The sequence below is a fragment of the Anthonomus grandis genome, chromosome 14, assembly GCF_022605725.1.
Source record: "Anthonomus grandis grandis chromosome 14, icAntGran1.3, whole genome shotgun sequence".
In the NCBI taxonomy this organism is placed as follows: domain Eukaryota; kingdom Metazoa; phylum Arthropoda; class Insecta; order Coleoptera; family Curculionidae; genus Anthonomus; species Anthonomus grandis.
Genome location: NC_065559.1, coordinates 7,276,187 through 7,303,669, shown reverse-complemented (window position 1 = coordinate 7,303,669; position 27,483 = coordinate 7,276,187). Strand labels below are relative to the sequence as shown.

The window sequence follows — 27,483 nt, the reverse complement described above, 5'->3', positions numbered from 1 at the left end:
ATTTTCAATGTAAAGGTTACAGGAGAGATCATTGAACATAGTAATGGGTAATGGTTAGATATTAGTGAATGGTGATTTTAAAATACATTTCAACATCAACTTAGGAGAATGCACTCAGCTATGTGAAAAGTTCAGTTTGGTCTATCCCAGCTGATAGTGGATCCCAATCGTAATGGAAATTGTTTCGATAATATTTTCGTAAGCTCTATTCAACGTGGATTTCTCTTATCATCTTAGCCAACTTATGGAGTTTTTCATTTCATTCCAAGGTCAGCATTAGGCCTGATTAAGGTTGTGTGTAAGCCGATAACACAAAGACGAAAATCATTATTTTTTCAATATGTCAGTGAGATCAGTTGGAATTTTATCATGCAAGATCAAGTTTCAGCTGATGCCAAATTTTCCATGTTTCTGGATATTTTAATGCGGGCCTCAGTAAACTTTCCACAGAAATCTGACATCAAAGGTAAAGGTCAGAGTCGTATTATCAACTGGTTCAATGATGGTTTGAAATCTTAGAGTCAATTTCCAGTTAGAAAATAATTCAAAGTTAGAATCAATATCCATCAGAGGACACTAGGCAATAGTACATGTAATTTAGAAAGTCTTACTAGTAGTCCATAAGAGCAGCCAGAATAGAAGCTAATGATAACATCATCATGTATGTGGAATATTATCAATGAACAGCCAAATATACCAAGCAAGAAGTCTGAACCATTCAATATTTCACCAGATCAACTTAACGGTTTTTTCGTTAATGTATCTCCCGAACTGCAGGCATAGATTATTGACACAGAATGTGCTTGAAAACATATTCTCTTTTCAGGAGGCTATTTTTATTGAGATTAAAGACATAATAAAAAATCAGAAAAAAAATGGGTTGTACTGCTTTGGACTAACAGTTGGAAATAGAAGGTATTAAAGAGCTAATAAAAATTTCAGTAATAAAATTAATAAATTAGAGTTTTCGAGAAGATAACTTTTTAATAGTCCTGAAAAAAGCAATGGTGGGTCCCAGTGTATAAAAAGAATGATACTGATGATCCCTCACATTGTAAGAGAATATCTTTCCTACCAATGCTGTCGAAGATTTCTCATAAGTTTCCTGCTGTGGATCATGAGAACCCGGTTTTTGATACTCAGTTTGAATTCAGAAGCGGTCTTAACACAATATTGGCTATTCTCCACTTCGTCTCTCAAATACAAAAAGCCTTCCAAAAATTAAATGCATTTGTCCAGTACATTTTGCTTCTTCCCATGAACTTCTACAATAACTAAGGCTTTCTAGTTCATAAGGGATTTTATAGTTTTAGTGAATTTCTTGAATGTTTAATATAAAAAAAATATTTTATTAAAGGAAACTTTTGAAATGTTGATTTTATACTTTTTTTAAAATATTTTATTTAGGGCATTTTAAAACTATATTTATAATGCTAACAAACTATTGACGTATGTATGTTTCAAGAGCATGATTTGTCAGATCACACATTAAATTTATGACAGAGAAATGATCCACGATTTACGTGGTGGATATTGGAAGTAGTGTAATACTTATCACCTATTCAACAATAAGAATCCAATAAATTAATCTACTGATCAAGAAAATCCGTGAATTCAAATATACTATTTAACAGACAACTTTATTCCTTAATGCGAAAGCTTAAGGAAGAGAGTTGTGCTCTATTCCATTCCTAGTTCTTTGCTATTATTATTTCTAGACCTCTTTGTTTTCATAGTTCTAGTAGAATGGAACGAACGCCATACACATCAAGTGCGCTTCTGCTACAAGTTTGTGACATTGTTTTAGGCAAATTTAGAAGAGAAGATACATCTTGGCTTTGTTTCAATGCTGATTTGACTTTGATGGACTTTTTACTTAAATATTTCTCTCCAATTCAAATTCAATATCTCCTACTACTACCTTAAGATCATAATAATTCGCTAATATTTTTTGATACAGCTGTGTGATATGACTTTAAATTTTTTTTTAGAATCACACCATTTCTTGATTTAAATATTATCTCTGTTATCTGTGGTATTTAGATTTATTGCATTATCATGCCACAAAATTTTTGCATCATCTGCAAACTAAATAAATTTTCCCGAAATTCCTAGGATAACCATGTCATTAATACAAATGAGGCATAGAACTGAACCCTGTGGAACACCAGGAGTCAAAAGTTGCTCTTTTGAAGAGACACACTCAAATTTCCACAGCAGTATTTAATGACCCACACTCAAATGCCTTGATCAAATCACAAAACACGGCAGCAATAGCATCACAACTGTTTAAGATTAAAAATACGTATTCAAGGAACAAAAAGATTGAATCTGATGTTCCCTTTGCACTTACCACCCAAACTAATGATTTGCTTTTTGCTAAATATGGCGAAATTCACTTTTTAACCAGAAACCCTAAGACAATTGAGAATTTGGCTATTATTGAACTTCAACATTATTTTAGTGCAGCAACACGTAAATTGAAAAATAATGGTATATTAATAATCGTTCATCTTAGGCAGACGTAGGCAGACATCTTCCACAAAGTAGACTTAAGCTCAAGTAGATTAGCAGTCAAAAGGAAGAATGAATCTGGTTCAGCCCTATACTCGAGAAACTGTTCATAGTTCGAAAAGCCCTGAATTTGATTTGCTGTTTTACAGCCTATGATGGTACAGTAGATTTATTTAGTATTCATTTTCGCAATATTCCCTAGTTTACTTCTTAGTTCATTTACTATCTTCCAAGCCTCCACGTGAACATTGTTTAAATCATTTAAGCGACTGTTAAATTTTCACAAATAATTACATGAAATGACTCTAAAGGGTTTGTAGTAGACAAAATGAGATGCCAATCTTCTGATCTACCCAATTGCGAGATGTCACTATTGTTATTTTTGCTATAAATGCTATTTTCCTGACTCTCACTCGACATTTGTGACCTATGCAAAAATCACATGCAATGTCTTCATGGTCCGAGGGCCCTGAACCACTGTGCAGAATTTAGTTGAACCAGAGGATCAAATAGCAACTTAGACTAAAGGACCATGAATTAACGTTTTCGATGCTTCCGGGTGCATTGCCTGGGTACCTAAGGTAATTATTCTATTACTTATATTTTTTTTAACCAAATCCTTTGGAGTTATTTAGTCCATACGAGGAAACTCATTTAAAAACTGTACATGTATACACATTATTTTAAACTATTATTTAATAAACCACCTTTTCAAATTTTAATGCAAAAGAAATCATCATATCACACACACCAAGTCCTTTGAAGTTTTGCCGCTTTAAACCTATTTAATTTATTAGTTACTTTCTACACTGATTAAGGTAACGAATTTACAAACAAACACAGAATAAGCATTTACCTTTCAAAAAATTAATTTGGATTGCCAAAGCAAAAACATTTTTGTACCTCAATTACTAAAATATTTCTTCTTAATAGTGAAATAAAATCACAAAGTGTAAAGTATTCGGCTGGGTCTTTGAAACAAATAATACTACGTTAACAAAGTTAAATCTTTAACACACAAATATTTACAATACATTTTTGTGGTCGTTATGAAAATGTATCTTAATATAAATCGTATTATTACAGGATTGGCTTTTCGCTTTACATCAGAAAATGCCTAGCCCTCACTCGACATTTATGAGTTAAACAAAAATCACATGCAGTGGTTTCATGGTGGGAGGACCGGTAATTAATAACATTGCACTTAAAGTCACTTTCATCTACAATGGTCAATTTGAGTGGCAAAGTAGGAAGTTATTCTTGTTCAACCATTAACTGCAACATTCAATTAAATATTGAATATATATATCTTTGGCAAAAATATTGTTTTTTATTAACACAACCCTTACCCCCCGACCACCCCAAGCATTTGCCCAGTAAGAAATTCTTTTGAAAAATCAGCGTTTTTCGTCCATAATATCCAATTTACCAGCACTATTGTTTTTATATTATATATTTATTAATATACATACCGATAATTATATCAAATTCAAATAAACAAACTGTGTTATTAGATTAGATGTTAACGATGAAACCAGCGGTTATTTATGCATATTATTTTGGAAAACTGATTTTTGAAAACAATTTCTTACTAGTAAGTTGTGTGGGGTGGGCGGGGAGGGTTAAGAATAGGGTTAATAAAAAACATTTTTTTTGCAAATAATTGCCTCAGAGAAAAATGCTTTTTAAGCAACTTATAAGTCATAAAAAAATCTATAGTTTTTGCATCTATACCTTTCTCACATAACCTTCAGCCAAGGTTTTCGAGTTAAACTAAAAAAGTAAAGGTCCAAGACCTTTAAAGCTAAGTTACTTAATGTGTAGAATTATTGGAGAAATCTGACAATCTGTCTCGAGACAAAATTACTTTTGTTTACATTTTACAAGCGTTTACAAGTGTTTGTGAAAATTTATTTTAATTTTGTATTTTCCATAAATCAACTAGGTCTTATATTACTTACATTAACGTATATTATGAATTCTTAAACTTTAACGACACAAAATAACAAAGAGCATAATATATGTTTTACTGCTGTCATTTTCATTACTGAGTGAAAGCTTTATAATTTATAAAAACTTAGCTAAAATAGTTTTTTTCAATTCAAGATTTTCTCAATAGGTAATAAAAAAATACACATTTTTTTTATTATAGCATACTTTGTTATATTTTGATGTTTAATCTATCTGCGTAACTGATAAACACCCTATGGGATCTTAACCCATCAAGTCCTTGGATTAACCTGAGATGTGTATGTGCAACATTTTTAAAAGTAACTCGGTGCCCTGAAGTTATTAATCTAACTTTACACCTATGCTTCGTATGTTGAGTGCACTGCCAAACGCTATTCTCGGGATTACGAGCTTGCAGTTTAAATTCGTGTCCGTCTATTATTAGTTTTGGGTATTTTCTACCTTCCGTAAAATATACTATGCCTAAAATATGAGCATATATATTGTAACAGTAGTAAAAGGAATTTTATTGAACATTTTGTCAAAATATCTTAATGCCATAAGGAAAAATTCGTTTTGATTCAAAAAACCTGAAAACTGTGTACAGGGAGTGTGCCAAATTAAGATCTCATAAACCGTAAAATATAAAACATGCAGATGGTCTTTTTGCTATCATTTAAGGATTAAATTATTTTATATGAAACATTATGAAGCCGTCTTTCTCTCAATACGTCAATATACCTCTTATTAATGCTTAAGAAGGTAGACTTAATTTCGCCATAATATCGAAACTTAGTGAAGAAGCCTTTAAGTTACTCGGACCGAATTTGACAAACGTCAATATGCAATTGAAGGAACAATGTGTCAATCTCCAAAGAAGACCAGTTTAAGGCAAATTAAAACAGACAATAACATTAAAATTTTACTAAAAAATAAACTTATGAGAACAAGGTTAAGAAAGTATTAGTCAGCAATATAGTCAATAGCTATTATACCAAGGCTCAACAACCGCCGTAGAGGAAAAGATTAACAAAGCTTTTTTAAATGAGCTTTTGTTCCTGACTCTTTAATGTAAGACAGAAGCTAAATGAGCACACCATGCGAATAACAACAGTCTGATCACCAATACCGGAACTTTCCAACAGCCCAGTTGTCCCAATTTGTTTTTTTGATTTTGAAATTCTACCAAGTGCGATCTACTTCAGTCCATCAACATCAGCTTCACGATTTTTGATATCGAAAGTCTGTACACCAATGTTCTTTCAGGAAAAACATCATTCGAGACAATATCAACAACTTCCAACTCGGACTACATTACCACTGGAGAAGTTGATGAAGCTATTACGCCTTCAATTAAATTCACTCTAAAGACTAAGGAAAATTAAAACTTGCCAGTGCCGGATATCCTTGTGAAGAATTACAACGCAACCAAGAAGATCGATCTACATTACTCAATAAATTTAATTTTATTAATCGTTTTTTTCGAAAGGGTACAGCATTGTCAGAAATAAAATCCGTATCCAAAATAATATTTAAAAACTTATAGTCTTAAAAAACTTAGTTCTTATTGTAACGCCCGAGTCAAAATACTGATTGGTCAAGTTTACACTGGAAGCCTGAAAATTCGGAATAATACTACTTACTCTCAAAATCTCATTAACTTTTTTTATGCTTTACGCTGTGTCCATGTAGTTACTACAATTAACACAGTATATTCCGATCCTTCTACTTCCTTCTAAATCGGACACTCACAAACAACCATACTAAAATCCACCAGAGAATGATTATAATGAAAATTAGAGAACTCTGTTCCTACATCAATCTGAATAATGAATAATATACCAATTCTTGGAAGTATACTTTTACAGTACGTGACGTCCAATGTATCAAAAATTGTCCTCACATCATTTAGAACGCAAGGTAGTACCTGTAAAGCCTTACCTTATATTAAGCTTTTATCTATAACGATAACATATTTGTGACTTTTGTTTAAAAAAACACACAATATAACTTATGTTTTCGTTTTTATTCGATCAGTGTAACTTATCAACACTCTATAAGACCTTAATCCGTCAAGCCCTTCGCTGAGCCTTGGATGGGTATGTGCCACATTTTTAATCGTAACTCGATGCCCAGCAGTTATCAATCTAACTTTACATCTATGCTTCGTGTGTTGAGTGCATCGCCAAACGCTATTCTCAACATTTCGAATTTGCAATTTGAATTCATACCCGTCAATTATTAGCTTTGGGTATTTTCTGCCTTCTGCAAAATATATTGTTCCTAAAACAGACAATGCCAAGGTTAAGTAATGCTTTATTGGAGAAAGGTCCTGACAAGAAAGCATTAGAGTTAATAGAAATCTGTTAAGCATACATAAAAATGAGAACAGAGTACAAACGAGATGCTCCAAGGTGGTCCTGGTGGTTCCTGTCGTGTGCCTTCTTCTAAAAGTCTTCTGTCTAGAAGTGTTGGAATTTAGGCATCATGATCTGAGTCTGGGTCGGAGGGATAGATATTATAGTCTAGAAGTTCTTTTAGGAGAGGGTGACGTGTCGTGTTTTTATGACGATCTTCTAGGCGTTGCTCTTGAGATATTGGGTTTTTAGAAATCTGATTTTTATAAACATAACATGGTACGTTCGCTGCACTTATCAGAACCTGGTTTTCCCATTGTTCTATCCCAAGCAGGTGGGACCTAGCTGCGAACCTTTATACAAGTGATGCATAGTAGAACCTATTACAGGCAATTATGAGTTTAGTACTCAAGCTCATAATTGCTCTTTCCATTCATGACTATGTAGAGCTGGGTCATTGCGTTCCTTGTCTTCGGTAACGTCTTGGTGGTGTCCTTCCAGGAAAGTCCTCCTTATAGTAGGTTAGTCCGAGGTGCCTCTCCACTGGATATCCTTCAATTCGTTAGATACAGGATGTAGAAAAAGCGGTTTCTTTTGTTAAGGAAGACTTCAAAGTGTCTTCCCAGCGTTGATCTGTATCTTCTACGTGATATTCTAATCCTCGATTCTATGAACACAGTATTGCAGTATTCCAAGGATAGCTTTACTAGCTGCGGCAGCATAGATGATGGTGGCGTCATCGACGTTCCTTCCAGATTCTAATGCAATTCCCTCCTAATATTGTTTAAGGAAACAATTTGCAAAACTAGATATCAAGTGATATCCTATATTTTTACAGAGCAGAATGGCCAAGGAATATAATTGCTGAAATCTCAGCAGATAAAATGTATTTATCACTAATTTCGACGCTTCTATATGTGTTAGTATAACGTGTAGAACTAGATCCAAAAGGGAATCTAAGAGATTACGATGCGATGATTACTTCTGATGAAAGAAAAAAATCAGGGCAAAGCCACTCCTTCAACAACTATAACGGTTGATATACCAAAGTCACTATATAAAGTCTGATACAGTCAAAAGCCTTGGACAGGTCATAATAAATAGTGGCAGGACTCCATCGTCAATTATCTGAGAGAACAATTGTTGAGCTAGTTGTTAGAAGAATACTTTCTTTAGATATTGATTGTAATGTATAAGTGATAGTAGTGATCAAAGAGAAATAGGCCTGAAGCTAGATGGATCATCCAAATTTCATCTCTTACGAATTGAAATAATGTTTGCTGCAATTAAGTATTATAAGAAGGTTTCCAGTACTCATTGTTACACTTTTTTTTAAACTTTATTATTGGTAGAAAGGAGAACGGCTCTGAAAAGGTTAATTATGATGAGTAGATCATTGATTGTGAAGACTATCTAGCATTTAATCCATTGCAGGATAGAGCAATGGTTGGGATTCCCCTTGAGTAATAGAGAAGTAAATAAAATAACGAAGTGTTTGTTGTAAAAAGCCAATTTAATTAAAATCCATTTATTGAACAATAAATCAGCAAGTCTACATTAATCAAAATTATATAATGACCCACTTAAATTCACATAATATTGACAACTTTGGAAGTCATACAGTCACTTATTACAACATCGCTTTCGTGATTGTGCCAGATGTGTTTAAAAACTATGTTGGATCCCATCGAATGACACCTCGCTCGACACTTCCATTTCTCCTTATTTTTGCAGCACCATACAACCTTGTTTTCGAGTTTCTTTTCAATCTTAAACTCGTAGTTTCTTAGGATCAGGACCGGATACTTCAAACCTTTTTTGAAATGTACGAGCTCTAAAAATTTCAATATTTCAGACTTTTGACCGAAAGTAAAGAAAAAAACCGAGAGAGAAAAGCTTAAATCGACTAAAAAAATTAACTTCTTGTCACCCTTTTCACACTATCCTTCCAAAGGTGTTTCAATCGTTGAAAAAAATACAGAGTTCCTCCCATTTTAAGATAATGGGAATATTGAGACAAATGTTAATGAATAAGGGGATGGCCAAACAAATTATATCCTAAGCTATGCTACTTATTATTACTACTAAGTAAAATTAATATATTGTTTGGTCACGAAAAGCCGCCAGTATTCACAAATCCTTTGAAGTTTTACCGCTTTTGGCCGACTTAACTCACTAATTAATTCATTCGCTGATTGGGATGATGAATTTTCATATAACTATAAATTTTCCTACAGTGTGTTAGGCTAGACAGTTAGTCCATTTTGAGACTTTCACTTTTTGTCTCGGTCTTTAAGTACAGTCGGAGTTGAGCAATTGGAAATTATTTTTCGAACACCTCTTTATGGAATAGCATTTGCATCTCAAAATTCGTCACAATTTTTGATCGAAATTATATAATTGAATCCCAACACTTGCACATACACTGATGGCACATAAACTATGGCATCGATTAATTTTTGGATTAGTTTAGTTGGAGAGGACCCTCACCTTCCTAACATTAAAAGATAAATTATAATTTATTAAATTAAATAACAACTGAGAGTAAAAGGCCGTAAAATAACGTTTCCAATTCCTTGGAGAAATGTAGAACTAATTTATTTAGTCAAAGGCCCGTACGAGGAAACTTACTTTTACACGCGTATACATTATTTCAAACTTTCATTTAATATAAGGTTTAAATAAGTTATATATTAAACTTTAATAAAAATGCAATACAAGAGTAAGCATATCTCACAGAAGCCCCAGTACTTTAAAGTTTTGCCGCCTCAAGCCGATTTAATTTATTAGTTACTTTATTCACTGATCAAGGTAACGAATTCACAAGCAAATATAGCCGAGGAATTTTCCTATCAAAAATAAGTGCATTGCCAAACAAAGAATGTACCTTAATTACTAAATTAAATCCTCGTAATCATGAAATAAAATTACTAAGTATAAAGTCAACACTTTATTGGATCTGGACTTTGAAACAAGCAGTACTACGTTGACAAAGTTATATCTTTAACACACAAATATTTACAAATCATGTTAGAAGTTATCGAGACATCACTGCGATGATTATGAAAACTTTCCTTAATATAAATCGTATTATCAAAGGAGTGACATCTCGCCTTACATCTGGATTTCAATTTTCTTTTACAGCTCCATACAGTTTTATTTAGTCCTCGCTTCTCAATACAGAATTCATAGTTTCTAAGGATTAGTAATGGATGTTTTGCCCCTTTTGAAAAGTAAACTAGTTCTAAAAAAATTAGTTATTATTACCTAATTCCTATGTAAAGTTACCTATATACTAGATAATTAATTACTTTAAAAAATTTAATGGGTTTATTTCGTTTAATCAAAATTTTTTTTGATAAATTCTATATATTACATATGCTACTGCCAAATGGTTTTACTGAGCTTTAATTAAAACTTCCAACCTAATGTATCGGCATAAGAAATGCCCACCAAGCACGACTCTAGTTTACTATAGTCCCCACTAAAAGTTCTCTCGTGAGTATGAGTAATTCGTTTCATTTGAATTCTTCGTCCGGTAGTGATTAGTCGTACCTTACACTTGTGCTTCACTTGACGCACGCACATCCAAGAACTATATTTTTCCTTACGAATATGAAGCATATACTCGTATCCATCTATTATCATTTTCGGATGTTTTTTGCCTTGTGTGAAGAATACTTTCACTAAAATTTTAATGTGGTTAGTAATTAAATTAGTCCCAGATTTCCTTACACAAATATTTATATTACTATTGTTCACTAGTAAATGTGAAAATTCTCGCAATATCGTACAAATAAATTTTTGTTACGTGAATTCAGTTTAGAAAGATCAAAAGATACTAAGTACTAAGTTATAAACTTCTAATATCTATTACCAGTGGTCAAACATTTATAGCATAAAATCATCTACTTAAAAAATTCTCTCTGAAAAAAAAAAGTCGAATTTTATACGGTTGATAAAGATGTTGCTTGATGTCGCTCACATATTCTTTATAAACTTCAGATTTTCAAAGTCACGCAATTTTATTATTCTCTCTTTCCAGAAGTCTATCCGTAAAATTAATTTAGAAGCTATGACGATATCAATTGTTTGTAAGGCCCATGGTTTTACTCTTAATCAGACTAAAACCCAGTTAACGGTTTGTGAAAAAACGAAAACTCTACACTTTGGTCATTTAAATAAATAATTACTTAACCCTTTCACGACGGTAGATAAAAGTCGGTTTCGTGCCACACAGACGGAAGTTTTTACAGTGGCATATGGGCGGCTGACGAATATATTCGTCACTTCTAAAAAATGGCTTTTTATTACAAAAATTACGTAAAAGCTGACAATAAATTTCACTTATGATTTTATTTATTCCACAAATCAAAAGATATATTGACAGACTGAAACTTAAACTCTATACAAAAGAAAGAATAAAAATAAATTTAAAAAAATAATATTCTAAAAGTCGACTTGCTCGTGGTATATTCGGAAACATGGCGTAACACACAGTCTGACTCCACAATTGTTGCACATATATTTTGAATCCTTTCTCTTCTTAGGCCCTTTTGTTGTGTGAGAGCATACCCAACATCTTCTGAGTTGTAGCTTGCCATTTTTTCGAGGGACTTCGAGAGACTCGAAGCTCCAGGTTTAGGGGTATAATTTGTTGGATGCCTATAAATACTAATAAATATTAATCCATCAGAAAAAAAAAACATTCTTACTTTTGAAGTATCTGTCGGATAACTTGTAGATGAAATGAAAAAAATGATGTGTGGTTGGGGTTTTGAGTCTTCCATAAAGCGTGAGCATTCAGCATAGAAATATCTAATATGTGGAAAAATAATTTTTTATACCACTTAATGGTTTTTCTAGTACAATCCACACTGCTAATCATCATGTCAGCTCTATCTATGGCTTCCATGTTTTCGTTATATGCAAGTACACATAATGGTTTCTGCTTATTTTCCTTGGTAATCCTGTCTATTTTAGGAAGAATAATCATTTTATTCTCATGAAAGGTTGTGAGCATCTGTACGTCACGACAATCTTTCCACTTCAGAGCTAAAATATGGTTACTGCTCCTCCATTCAGTTTCTCCTTTTTTTAACTTTTTTTCAAATATCGGCATGTGCTTTCTGTTGGCACGTACGGTCCCACAACTATTAGTTTTATGCTCAAACAAATAGCTTGCCAAATATGGACTGGTGTAATAATTATCACTGTAAAATGAATGTCCTTTGTTGAGATAGGGCTCTAGAAGTTTTACAACTATATTTCCCGACAAACCTAGACCTGTGTCAATATCTGCATTTTTATTTTCCTCTTTGCCAACGTATACGATGAAATTCAATACATACCCAGTTACACAGTCGCACAAAACGTATAATTTTATTCCAAATCGATGCCTTTTGGATTTTATATATTGTTTGAATACTAGCCGACCTTTGAACAAAACCATGCTTTCATCTATTACGATGTTTTCGAAGGGGTAAAACTGGCTTTGAAATTTGTTTTGAAACATATTCACAATGGATTCAATCTCGTATAGTCGATTACCTTCCACTGCTGCTTCGTTGTTGCTAAAATGCAAGTATCTCAATATTTGCACATATCGATCACGAGACATCGCTTTCCGGAAGAATGGAGTTCCAATCAAATCATCTGTAGACCAGTGGTCTTTCAGGTCCGACTTTTTTACATATGGCATCAGCATTGTAAGTGCTATAAAAACTTAGAACTCTTTTAAGTCAATATTGTTCCATTTCTTAGCATTTTGTTGTTGTGCGAAAAGATTGGTTTCTTCAACAATAGCATTGGCTATTTCTTCGGAGAAAAAGTTCAGAAAATACTCCACCTCTCGGTTTTCGTTCAATAAGCTTTCGTTTTGGAGGCCACTATGAGTGCTGTCAAACTGGTGAACTGTGGGAACGAATTCATTTGAATCCCACTGTATAACAAAATCTTGTACATTTTGAAAAGTATCAGGGGTGTCTAAATTAGTATCAGTGTTCTGTTCTGGGATACTCTGGTTTTCCAAATCATTCTCATCTTCTCCGGAGCTAAAAATCGCCTCACTGTCACTCTCAGATTCAGGAACGTTTTCACTTCCACTGTCTTTAAATGGTTCATCCTCGCTTGCATATAAGTCACTTTCACTCATCTCATCTAGAATATTATTCACTTCTGACTCAGTAAGCCCACAATATGATTCATCACACTTCCTTTTTTTTGCCCTTTCAGAGCTCCTTGACGGACCCGCGTGGTCTTCAGAAGCCATTATAAATCAGACTGGCGCGTAACTCCAGTAACTCGGCGTAACTAGCACTAAATGTCTCGAAATATCACACATTGGGTTGATGTATCACCTGATTTTGCCACATTGCCGGATGCCGTCAATAATCGGCAGCGCCGAAAATTTTCGACAGTCGCCTATGTGACAAACCAAAACAAACGAAACGGTTCGGCAGTCGCTTGTACGCCAAGAAAAACTTTCATCAATGCCCTGACCGAGTGGGCAGCCGTTCAGAAATTGATCTAACACCTGACGAATATATTCGGCACTCGCCTGTGTGCCAAAAAGTCTAGTGACCAATATATCCGTCAGCCGTACTGAAAGGGTAAATTTACTTAAATAACGTTTTATTTAGCCTCAGCAAAGATTATAAAAGCCTTGGTCTGATTATTAATACTGATTTGTTTGGATCTGTCGAAACATAACATCCGGTTTTAACGATACCTTGAGAGGGTAAAACTACGATGAACTTCTACCATTTTTAACAAATTGGCGCCCAACGTGGGGCAGATATTGGAGCTATTAGTACTCTAAAAACTCTGGATTAAGGGAGACCCCGTATGCGTAAGTAAGGTAAAAATGCGACGAAATTAATTTGCTTTGGTACTAAAATCAACGTTTTCCAAATCCTAAGATAGGATGATCAATTTTCCTCGTATACTATTAATAAAGTAGCCACAAACAATATAATATAAATTAAAATAACTAATAAGAAAAAATACTATTTTAATTAATTTTAACAAATTGGCGCCCAACATTGGGTTTGCATTGGAGTTATTAGTACCCAGAATTTTCTGGTTAGTGGACTCAAGTTGATGATCAAGGTTTAAAGTATTGTAAGATGGCACAGGAATGTGGTTTCCTTCTTTTACAAGCATCAGACGATCAGAAAGTCCATTGCATTTGCTTTTGATGTTTATTTTTGCATCTCGTTTTTCGATCTTTCGATGTATAAAAACAGGTTAATGCAAGTCCTTATTCTTAGTTCCTCATTTCCGTTCTATCTCTACTGAGAGTCCATCCCAGTAGCGACATTTTTTCTTTGGAATGCTCTAAATTTGGTTACTATAATTTAGGTTATGGAGAAAGTTTTGGCATCGTAACTTATTAATGAGACCACGAATTTATCTAAGGTTTTATTTTTTAGGTGATTTGTTATATTGCTCTTGAACATACCTGATAGAGCTCTACATTCAGCCCATGCTAAGGTATGTTTATTTTCTGGTTTTTATATTTGTAGACTAGTATTATTTCGTTACCACTGAGCTTTCACTGGGTATCATATTTGTCATAAATTCCTTCCATATTTCATATTTAAACTGACTTTTTTACAAACGGCATCTATCTCAGTAATCATTTTTTTCAGTATTTATATAATCAAAGGTTTATATTAGTTACAGATCATAAGCCGTTATTAATCATTTTTGGTAAAAAAAAGGGCATTCCGGTTTTTGCAGCTAATAGGTTACAACGGTGGGCTCATATATCAGCTTTCAATTTTGAAATTCAGTATGTTTATTCAGAAAAACATACAGCGGACATTTTTTCTAGAGTTCCTTTAGAAAATAAAATTAAAGGGCCAGATGAAGATAAACTTTTATTTTTTTCAAATTTTCTCAAATTTAAACTTTTTACAAAATCAAAAAAATCCTTTGAGCTGCCCTGACAATGATTCTCAAATTGAGCTAACAGTAAAAAAGTGTCGGGCTTGTACTGTATTTTCCAAATCCCAGCAAAAAGTTCCTTTGCAAGTTTGGGAATGGCCACGCTGGCCCTTGGACACGCTTACATGCAGATTTTTTGGTCCATTTTTAAATTTTTTTGTCAGGGATGCCACATCAAAGTAAATTTAATCTTTCAAGGTATCCAGTTTGATGGCTACAGCAACAATTAAAATTCCACGCGATCTTTTTGCATGATTCGGACTTCCCGTGGAATTTTGTACTGATAATGCAAAAAATTTTACATGCGATGAAATACCATTTTTTGTTTTAAAGGAAAGCGGCATAAAACATGTAATGGGAGCTCCATACCATCCATCTACAATGGCTCCCAATCTCTCCCAAGTTGTCTATTATTAGAACGACGTCGTCGGCAAATCATAGGTGGCAGAGCATTTCGCCGTCAATACAAATTCCTTTGGTGCCTCACTCTACCTCCTTGAAAGCATATTTCAGAACGTAAAAAGTTTGGGAGATAACGTGTCCTCTTGTCTAATTCTTAATTCGACTTTTATACATTCTGTATCTTTATGCAATCTTATAGTCATGTTAGCATTGCTGTAAATGTCTTTAATCAGTTTAGACTACCGATAGTCTATAGGGTTTGCCTCAAGCGCGTTCATTACACTGTTTGTTTCGATTGTTCGATTTTTGCCTCTTATTTAATTATGTTTTGTCCCATTGTTTAATTTTCTCCTTACAACTTTGAGACTTTTACTATCTTCGATTATTTGTTGGATTTATTAATTTTTGTGTTTTTGGTTATCTCTTCGGATACATTTTTACATTCTCTTGTTTATTTCTCTAAGTTCTCAGTGTTATTTGTTCTTATGGATTTGCATTTTTCTCTTTTCCAATAATTCTTGTATTTGAGGACTTAGTCTTTTGCTATTTAATTTCTAAACCAAAACAAAACAGTAATAAATAAATAAATATATTACTTTTATGAGTTTTTAACAAATTGGCGCCCAACGTATGGCAGACATTGGAGTTATTAGTATCCAAAATACTTTGATTAACGGATTTAAGTTGATGTTTATTTAGGAATGCAGTTTCTCTCCTATAAAAGACTCAAGAAATCACAAAGTTCGTTGCCTTATTTCTCGATTTACTTTGGCATCTCTTGAAAATTTTTGACGCATAAAATAGGGTTTAAGCGAGATATGGGTAAGTATGGTAAAATTGCCATTAAGTTCGTTTAAATTAATTTTCCTTGTAAACAATTAATATAATCTCTATTAAAACAAACTAATAAATAAATGTATCATGTCTATCATTTTTAACAAATTGGCGCCCAACGTTGTGTTAGCATTTAGCATTGGATTAATACTTTGGTTAGCGGATTCAAGTTGATCAATAGGGATTAACGAACTATGGGTTTGTGCAGAGATACGGTTTCCCACTTTTACAAACACCCAGTCATCAAAAAGTTAATTGCATTACTATATGATTATAAAATTATATGTATTAAAGTTCATTGCATGTTTTCCCCAAAGAGTGGAGAACGATATGCCATCGATAATCCGTTTCCAGATCTTTATTTTTTTTTTAAACTACTAGAAAATAATGCACCTAAATTAAAAATGTCATGGGAAAGAAAAACAAGATTTCTGTACATTAAGTTTTTAATAAATAACTGCAGCTTAACTGCTTAATTTCTCAGAATAAATAACCGATACAACTTGGCTAGGTATTCCAGTCAAGGGGCCGATGTACACTTGTTCGTGGTTGTGCTGAATGTTCTTGATTAAAACTTGCCTCCCTTTGGTGACCACTCGAACTTTACATTTATGTTTGTTTTGTTGGGTACAAGACCAATAACTGCAAGATTGACGACGCCTATGTAAGTTATACTCGTATCCATGTACAACTAGTTTTGGATATTTAGACCCGGATTTAAAATAGCAAACATCTAAAACTGTTTTATATGTTAAAATTATATATATAATGCTTTATTGTGAAAAAATTTTACAATTTGTAGAGTATAAGAAAATACAGAACATAAAAAATACACATAGAATATATAAAAAAACATACAAAAGTTTATACAATTTAACACAATTGTTTGAGGTCAAAATACAAACAAAAAATGAATAAATAAATTAGTGAATAAATAAAAAAACAAAATACAATATACACTAAAATGTGTACAAAGTGAAGAGGTAAACAAATCAAGTATAAATAGCAACACAAGGGCGTACAATACAATATTTAAAGAAAAAGAGATTTTTATTTTAGTATTTCGTTTTAATTAAAAAGTATGTGGGAAATTAAATTTAAGAATGAATAAAAAAGTCGTTTACTGCATACAAGGCTCTCTCCAGTAGGTACGATTTTAACGCCTTACGAAATGAGGGAAAGAAAGGTATGGACTTTCTTTCTAATGGTAAGTAATTATGCATGTTTTTCGCATTATACAGAATCAATTTTTTCCTTAGAAATTGATCTAAGCGCAAAACAGGCAAAGCTTACTTTTTTTGATAAAGCGTCGATATGCAAATCCCATTTTAAGAAGTTCTTTACAATAAGTCCCAAGAATCTTGGATCTGAGTCAACGACGTCAATAGTGGTGTTATTTAGTATAAAAGATTGCAACGTACTTTTATATGATAAAGCCTTAGTTTTAGAAATGTTAAGGCACAGGAGATTAGAATCGCACCAATACTTTATAGTCAATAAGTGAATAGAAACGATACTATGGAGTGTTGTGTTGTCCGGATTGCTCCAAGTGAAACTGGGATCGTCCGCGAAGAGACAAATTTTCTCGCTAATATTCAGGTTAGCAATGTCGTTGATAAACAGCAGAAAACAGAAAAGAGTAAACATAGCATCATTTGTGTATTTGTAATTCAAAAATCCAAACTGATGAGGAGTGAGAATTTTATATTTGGATAGGAACGATAGGAGCCTTTTTTAACTAAACTCCTTTATGCAAGAGAATAATTATCGCAGTCTTAAGACAGTTCGGAAAAACTCAATTTTGGAATAACAGGCTAATACGAGTAATAAGATGATTTAAAGTGCATTCCGGCAGGTTGGCAAACATTTTTAGTGTTTTTAATGTCTTTAATTGTATTGCTAAGCTCTGCTATTACCACGGGTGCGAAGAAGAAACTATGCAAGTTTACATTAGAAATAAAAAGATATGACATTGGATCAATTGACGGGGTTATGGTACTCGTTAAATTTTTAGCTACATTTACAAAGTAATCGTTTAAAAGTAATCGTGAAAAGTGGCTAGATATAGGAGCCTTATTTCTTAAATCATTTACTATATACCACGTTTCTTAAGCAAGATTACCGGAATTAGCCAACCTCCTATTATAATAAATGTCCTTGGCTGCCTTTATAGTCTTATGGTAAACTTAGTTTAACGTAATTAAGAAAGAAAGTGCTGTCTGAAAAATTTTTTAGGTGGGATAATGAGTGCATATTTTTAGCTGATGTACGTAGGCCTATCCGTGGTTCAAGGTTTATGTTTTTTAAATTTGACAGGCTTAAGAGGCAAGGATTTAAATGCTAAACCAGGTAATGCTTTTATAAAAGAAGAGAATTCGATATCAATATCTCCAGAAAGAACATTCCAGTCAGTTGTTAGACAAAGGTTCTTAAAATTTAGAAAATTTCTGTTAGAAAAAATACGGCTCAATTTTCACGAGGAATTTTTGCCTGTGATTGACGACAACACAAAGTTTGTCAATACTGCTTCATGGTCAGAGAAACCTGAATTTAAAAAAGTACAGTCAAAAAAACACACCCATTGAAAAATATGTTTAATATTTAAAATAGCTTTGACAAAATTTCAAAATAAAAAGGATTAATAAATATCGGTATTCCTGATATATTAAATTATCCAAATATTAACATAGCTTACATATATGTTTTTAATATAATAAAAAATATCCTTTAACAAGCACCTTAGAGTATAAAAGTAGCAGAAAATGGAAAGTCATGAAAACCGCCATTAACCAATGTGCTAAAGAATCTTAATAACCACCAAGACCTCCAAACCAATAATAGACAAATATAATTTTGTTCTGAATTTGAAAAAAAAACTGGAAGAAATTAGCATTACCCATCATCACCTATTATACTCATTAACAACTATTAACAACAATCTCTTTCTAAAGTCCATTCATATGTGGATTAATAAAATGTGTTTTTGCAAGCGGATTTTTATATGCACTTTATAATTAGACGTAGTTATCATCGCGGTATCATCTGCATATTGCAGCAGAGTTTTAGTCTATAATTGTCATAAATAGTGCATGACTATATTTTAAAAAATGCGATAGCGGAGAACCTTGTAGAATTCCTGCTCCTTTTGAAATTATCGGTTGTTGAAGAATGTACGAGCTTAACAAGATAAAGAACAATTTTTCTCCTCTTCGTCACCCTAATATTACAAGGTTGTATGTAACAATTATGATAATTTAGGAAAAATCGATTTAAAAAAATGGACTTCCGTAAAACGCAAACTATTAAGTACTTTTCTTTTTTATTAAACAAGAAAATTAAATGAACAGTAAAAATAAATTATTTTGATATAAAATTCAAAAAAAAACATTTTCTTCAAAAAATTATTTATTGAAAAGAAATATAGGATTCCGTTTTATCAAAAATAAATTTTCTTTCTTCCAAATGTAACATAGAATTTTGTAACACAAAACTAGTATTTAATTTAACATATACAGCAAAGCATATAACTTTTATTTACGGCTAAAAATACTTTCATAGTATTGCCTGTCCATCTCGGGAATCCATTTATACATAGACTTTATTGCCTCCACTTTACTTGATGCAAGGGGAATAGCTTTATAGCATCTTTTTAATTCCAGTGGAATAATTAGTTGTTCTGTTTCAGCTGTAACATGCCCCTTTCTCAATTTTCTTTGATGTAAATTTAGAGATTTAAATTTTTCTGTGGGGTTAAAGATATCTTTATACTTGAGTTCGAAAAACGATCTAGAAAACTGCAAAGAAACTACTTTTGAAAATGGCACAGCATTGTAGTTGAGTTGGCTTGAAAAAGACTGAAAGTCTATAAAATCTTCTCCTTTCATTTGGATAATTGTATATGGATTATAGAGGTTTACTTTTAAAAGGTTTCGTAAAAGACATAAAAGAGAATAGTATTCTACCTTATTTAATGACCTTTCGATTGAGCTGTGGATTGCATCTACTTCTTGGATACAAGCATTACCACGAACAGAAAATTTCATTGTGATTTTTGATAGGTTGTTGTGTTTTTGAATTAGGTGACTAAGGCCTATGAGACTATTTCTATTTTGCGGAACGCAGCTGTCGCCCCACAAAATAATTTCTGTAAATTCTGGATTGTCCTGCATAACTTTATCAAGTATTTTGTAAACCGCACTTGTAATGTCATTTCCCTTTCTTCCATGTAAAGCTTCGCTCCACACAGCACAGTATACTTTTTTGCCTATGGAGAGGTGTCAAGTCATATTGTAAACATTTAGTTTACTTTTATAAAAAAAGTTTTTTATGTCAGCTTTTGGGCATGTTAAAACGTTTTATAGATCAAAACACAGTATTGGGATTTCACTATCCTTGTCTTTTTGTTTTTCGTTTCTCATGTACTCTTTTTCATTTAAATGATCAGCATATTTTTTTTCCCAACTGTCATCCATCTTATTTTCTATTTTTTTTAGTTTTATTTCCTCGCACGTATCACATCTGTCTTTGCGTGGCTTATGAAAAGCAATGTTAAAATTATTGCAGAATGTTTTCCTATAAACAGAAAATGAAACTGAAGCTTTTTCGCATTTTTTTGCCAAATCCACATAAAGTTCATATAATTTTTTAAAGCTTAATCCACTTTCGACATATTCTTTGTTACTATTCTTGCGACAATAACGTGATTCCATACGAGGAACGAAGTTTATGTGCTCTTTAATAAAATCTATAGCTTCAGGTGACGTTACCCTTTTCTGATGTTTTCCCTGTATACTTTTAGTCAATGTGTTAGTTACCGTTTTATTTTTGTGAGCTGTATAAATTGGTTTCTGACTTATACATAAAGTTCCTGTATAAAATTCTTTGCAAACTTGAGTTGGTTGACCATTTAACTCAAAATAATATCTAAAGGTTCTCTTTTTTCTTGAATTATCAGGATTTTTTTCCTTTCCTTCTCCGCCAGAGACTAACAACTTTAGTAGTGTTTAAAATATAGTTCTTTTTTTCAACAGCTGAAAGCAGATAATAATTTTTTAAAATCTCCTTTCGTTGTTCATCGCTTATTATTCGAGAGCATTTAAATAAGCATTTTTGTAAACAATCTTTTTTGTTTTTAATCTCCCTGGCGGGAACGACCTTTTTTCGCGAAGAAATATATTCAAGGCCCCGATCAAATTTAGTTTTTCTTATATTGCATGCCCATTCGGATATATATTTTTGTCTTTTCCGTGTTAACTTTTTGTTTGTCTCATTTATCAAATTATCTTCTTTAGAATCCGTAGTATCATGTGAGGTTGCTGCGTTATGTGAATTATAATATTCTGTTTCAGGGTCTTCAATATTATCATCTTCTACTGAGGGCACTTTTTGTTTTGAGGTGTTTAGCGTTAACGTAGTGGAACAACCGGGAACATTTCTAAAACAAGAATTTAAAACGTTTACAAGCTAATATCTTGTAAAAAAATCGTTTTAAAAAACCAAATAAAACAATAACAATTTACAGAAGACGGATGAGAAGATTTTTTAATCTCAAATTTTGCTGATGAAAATGCTGTTTACTTTAAATTGCATTGCAGAATTAGAAGCCTTATACGAGCTAGTAGAGCAGCCAGGATTGTTTCTAAAACAAAACATAAATCTACATTATTGCGTTTTCCTTGACTATGCAGAAAATTTAAAATGGTTAAAGTAATATACATATAACATAACAATAAGTTAAGAACCAAAAAGTAATATGATAACTTATATACCTAGTTAAATGGCTTTAAATGGCTAGTTAAAAGTCTGACTCTTCACATTCGCTTTCACTGCTACTGGATCGGGTTGGAATGTTAATATAACAACCAACGAATTTTAATTCAAAAATCAATAAAAATTGAAAAAGTAAAAAAAGTAGATTAAAAATTTAAAAACCTAAGCTTACATAGATAAAATAAAAATTTAAAAAATCTTAACTGCATTCTTTTTTCTTTTTTGATTTTTCAGGTAATGTATATTCCTTGCCTTGGTCAGAATCATAACCGTAGCCATCAATAATATCAGTCTCATTTAATGCCATATTTTTAAATAAACTGCAGGGTTCTATGTTAGTATATAGAACCCTGTAATATTTATTATTTTATTAAACATTTATATTCTAAGGTTCTATGTTTAACTTACAACTATGATATATCCTTTTGTCATAATTTTAGGTATACACCTTTGGTTTTCCTTATATTACTAGAGTTCTATGTGAGCTTTAAATTTATTTCCAAAATTATAGTGTAGGGCTCACCACATGGAACTTTGTGATATTACAAACTAAATTTCCCTGGAAATGTTACATACAACCTTGTAATATTAGGGTGACGTCTTGTTAACAATATCCAAGGCATCAATGACAATTTCTGATCGAGTAAACCAAAACCAAAATGGTATTATTAGCAAGAAAACCAATAGACATCATTAATAAGATTAAATATTTTGAAATCAAAAATCCCCTCAGAATCCCACTTCGAAAAGGAAAAGCATTAAAAAATTAAGCCTAAGCTCTGCATCTATCAAACTTCCTGCATTACCCCCTGATATAGTCGTATATTCGCCTTGTTTAGTAAAAAAAATAGCAAAATTTAACTATCTTACATCAAGCATCCAGAACAACAAAAACTGAAACTATTAATTTCTGAAGTAACTTTATTGATATCAATTCATTGAATTGGTGAGACAATTCTTCTTTAAGATAGACTTATTTTCATTCATTACATTATTGATACTAGCGTGCACATCTCCATGAATATTTGCTCAGCAAATTCTTCTGTTGCAGTTTTGTACCTTTAAGTCGGTCTTTTATAGTCAAGATAATTTTAATTTCGTTGGTTCTATTCTAAGCTCTTTTCAGCGTCTACCTTCTATGATTAATGTATTTCACTGAGCAGTAAGTTCTTAATTTAGGAAAGCATTGACATTTTTTGAGATGACCTGTCAAAAATAAAGCTACGATTCCAAATTATAATACTAGCAGCATCTCACTCCTTGTTGAATTTGATAGTAATTCTTTGACAGGCAAACATCTTGAGCCGTCCTTTTCATGCAGTGTTGGCATGTTTTACATAAGGTCTTCTGAACAAAACATTGTCACTTTTTTGCTTTAGGTAATTAAATATATTACAATTAATTCGCTCTCATAAAGTATATAAATAGACAGTTTTCTGAAAAAAAAAAACAATAAAAACTTAAACAATAAATTATTTGCTAAAAATCTAACTGTTTAACTTATCAGCATAAATAACCAAGACAGGATGGCAGGGTAATCCGTTCGTATTGATGTCGGTCTTCTTGTGGGTATGCTGAATATTCTTGATAAAGACTTGCTTCCCTTTGGTCACCACTCGAACCTTACATTTATGTTTAGCTTGTTGGGTACAAGACCAAAAGCTGCTCGTTTCATAGCGACGATGCAATTTGTATTCGAATCCCTGTATTATCAGTTTGGGATTTTTGAATCCCGATTTAAAATAGCAAATATCTAAAATAGTTACAAAATTATTGTTTGGAATATTATTGAGAATGACAAAGAACGACTTTGCTTATAGATGCATTGCAGTGCCTAATACACACAATCTGCAAGACACTATTACTTATAAGCTGGAAAACAATTAAGTATTGCTGTTGTTGTCCCGATTGTACTCTCAACCACAGGTATTATCCCTAATTAATCTCCACCTAGTCACCTTTCGTTGCTTGGTCTTTCGTCATATTTAATGATAAAACTACTGAAATCAACTTTATTAAACTTGATTAGGCCCGTACAACACCGCACAATAACTCAAACCAGAATAATTAACATATACTTTATTCAATATTTGGCACAGCTTGTCTGAAACAACTTTAGTAACTAAAAATACTAAATTAAGTAATAGAAATGTTATTAACACTAAAAACATCCTAACTTAATATACCCTTTATTAATTTTTCTTAGAAAGAGCATTTCTTAACTGTTCACAATAATATATCGAGACTTTTTGAGATGGTAAGTCAGCCAAACTTGCTGGATCTCTATGGGTCTTCTCATGGTTATGTTGAATGTCTTTTATATAAACATTAAGGCCACTAGTAAGGGCTCTCACTTTGCATTTTTGGCTTTGATGAGTGCAGTACCAGGAACTACTCGAGGGTGAGCGGGTGTGCAGTTTGTACTCGTATCCGTCTATGATCATTTTTGGGTATTTTAGTCCTTGGCTAAAATGTACGATGCCTAAAAGAATGTTTGTTAAGTAAAGCAAGTTTTTGTAGAGAAAAATAACAGTTTTGTTTTTGTATTACAGTTTGTATGGTTTTATCTAGTTGTGCGAGCATTAAAAAGCAAAGTAAATCAATTTTAGGAAAATAAGCTTCACGCCCATTTATGTTATGCATTTTTATAAGGAATATCCGCCTTATCGGTGTTGCAATAAGCACGTTAACAAAAGCTTCATCAAAATGGCTCGCATTAATTACATTATGTTGTGTCTCCTTAATATTATTATTCAGGGCTTTCATTATTCACGTAACCTGAGCAAGAGTATTTGCCTAATTACTAAAGTTATCATTGACTTCTATTTTCTTGGTCTTAATTTGAGCTCGATATTTGTAGTGATACATGCAATAGGTTAAGATACAAAAAATCAGGCCTGGCCAGTATCATTCTGGTCAGAAGTATTAGTACCACAATTTGAACTTTGAATTGTTCGTAAAAATATTATTATCAAGACAATTCAAACCCGCTTGTAGAATTTTAATACCATGATGAACTCCAAAGTTAGAAAAGAAATCAATGACTTTCTGGTTCAAACGTAACATTAAAATTACCAGTAATGATTTTTTTTTAGTTATTCTTAAACACTCAAGGCAGTTAGTATATAGAAATATATCATGATCTCCCAATAATGATATATAGAAAGTAGTAATAAGAGACACCAAAACTGACCCCAGTAAGTTCAAAATTTACGTCACATGCCTTGGGATAATGAAGGATCAAAACAAGCACTATTGAAGTTATGATCACTGAAGAATAAATACTTGAGATAAATTTGGTAAACAATATTTTAATTACCTATTTTACAAAAGTTGAACAATCTTATAAAGTATATTTAAACAATGTAGTAGATATTTCAAATACAAACCTAATAAAATAAATTGTTGTAAACCACTCAGCTCCTCTAGTGTACGACTCTTTTTTATAAAAAATAAATCCTTATTTCCACCACTACTTTCTTAATTAAATAATTAAAAAATGACTGAATCAGATACAATTAAGTTATGCATATTAAGTAGAAAATGACCGATGGGCTTATCAATTTTTAAATCAGAAACAACTATATTAATAAAAAAATATGCGATTAACATTAATAAAGAAGCCGAGGGTAGTACTTAGCTAGGTCAACAATCTAGGCTTACTTAAAAAATCTTACATTGTACAAGTCATGTTAATATTTAACAGTTTTTAAATTTTCACAATACTCATATTTAACTACTTGCGAATGCAACCCTTCGTAATTTCCCTTATAGGTACCATCGTGATTGTGATAAACGTTTTTAATCATAAGTACGTTTGCTGCAGTTAACACCCTCGCTTTACATTTCACTTTATCACTTTGTAAACATACCCAAGTGGTGCTGGTCATTGTTCTTCTGGCTATTCTGTATTCGTGCTGTCCTATGATGAGTATCGGATTTTTTCTTCCAGGTGTGAAATATACTGTAACTAAAAATATATTTTTAATAAAGATTTTAAGAAGTGTATTAATATTTAATGGTTTCGAGAATGAACAAAGGAAACATTATTGGAAAAATATATTTATTAGACTTAAGTACATTTTAACTGGGAACAGTATTCGACATTTAAAATTTGCGCAAATAAATTCGCTATTTTACTGTGTGGATCTAAGGTGGCTCCATGGTTGTGTCCTACAGTCTTGATTCTTAATAGTTGTCCTGTAGTCAATACTCTGGCTTTACATTTAGTTTTATGGTCATTGACACATACCCATACGGTGCTCGAGGGACCTCTTTTACCAATTTTATATTCGTAGTTATCGAATATAAGCATTGGGTGCTTTTTTCCTGGACTAAAACGCACTATTACTAAAATAAAAGTTAAGTTTAGCTGAGGGAAGTGATTAAATGTAATAAAATTATTTAAAAGTTGTCCACTTTTAGTATATAGTATTTTTAACATTTGGGTCCCACGAATGAAATTTTATTTATCTGGAAAAATCTGGCTTCATTTTTAATCCGAATTTAAAATGAATTTCATATCCTTAGTGTCATTTTTCCTTGACGATTTGATAGTTCCTTTATTTCCCGCTTCAATTATATATTATACACCCATTTACTGCAAGTAACTCAAATAGTTTTCACCTATTTATCATAAGAATAATATTGTGTAAGGCTTTTGAAATGAAATTCTATTCAATATTTACTAGATTCTAATAAGATAAAAACATTTGTTTATGTTATTAATAATTACATCCCACGTATTAGTAGTCTCTATTGTTATAAATGTAAACACATTAAACATTTTCATGGTTTTTGTTCTGTATATTGCCCTTACTTTCAAGTTTAAGTTGATAAGTTACGCTAATTCAGGTTATTTTATTGTAAATCTCGGTAGTTTCCAAATTCTTCCATGGGTCTTTAGAAATAACCGAGTTTTGTGGCATTTTATTACGTATCGTTTATCTTGAAAGCAATATTGAATGACCGTCAACGCGAGTGAGGTTAGTCTTTGACGTTGTCAATCAAAAGTGTGTTCCTGATATAAAAGAGAATTTCTAGAGTAAATGTGAATTTCAGAGTGTGTTCCTGAATTACTTTACAATATGGTTCACTCCACTGAGCTTTATGGTAAAGTAAATGCTCTATAAAGTAAGAGTTATGGGTACTGTCGGGAAATTCCGCGGCTTTGACTTAGTTTGGTCCTTCCGAATCCAACGCGGTAATCCGCAAGTTCGTAGCTCTCATATTAGCCGAGACGTCCTATTTTTATTTTTATGTTTATTTTTGTTTTCGTAATGTAGGTGATGGGAGCAAGTTGCTGGTATAGTTAGTTCGATTTTGACAAGAATAAATTTTTGGTGGAAAAATTCCATATTTTAGAGGTCAATATCTCGGCGTCTATGGGTACTATCCAAAAAGTTCCAACGGTTTTAACTTAATTTCGTCTTTCCAAATCCAATGAGACCATCCGCAACATCCTAGCTTTGATAGTAGCCGAGATATCGCATTTTAGGACCTATTTTTGAGCTCAAAAACGAGGTCGAAAAATGGCTTTTTTTGAATTTTCCTTCCAATCGTGTTCGTGACTTCAGGGTCTGCGTTAATAAAGAGCTTTTCATTATGCTTATAATAGATACTCTCATAAGCATAATGAAAATGAAAAGCATAATGCTAAAATCCCTAGGCTTTATTATAAGATCAATATAATAGCCCGTTTACACGC

The 27,483-nt window shown here is 32.3% G+C and overlaps 1 protein-coding gene across 1 annotated transcript in view; it reads right to left on the bottom strand.

The window, feature by feature from the left end:
- The window catches only part of LOC126744810 (glutamate receptor ionotropic, kainate 2-like), a 504,704-nt gene that overhangs the window by 56,656 nt on the left and 420,565 nt on the right, over positions 1 to 27,483 (bottom strand). The window lies entirely within an intron of this gene.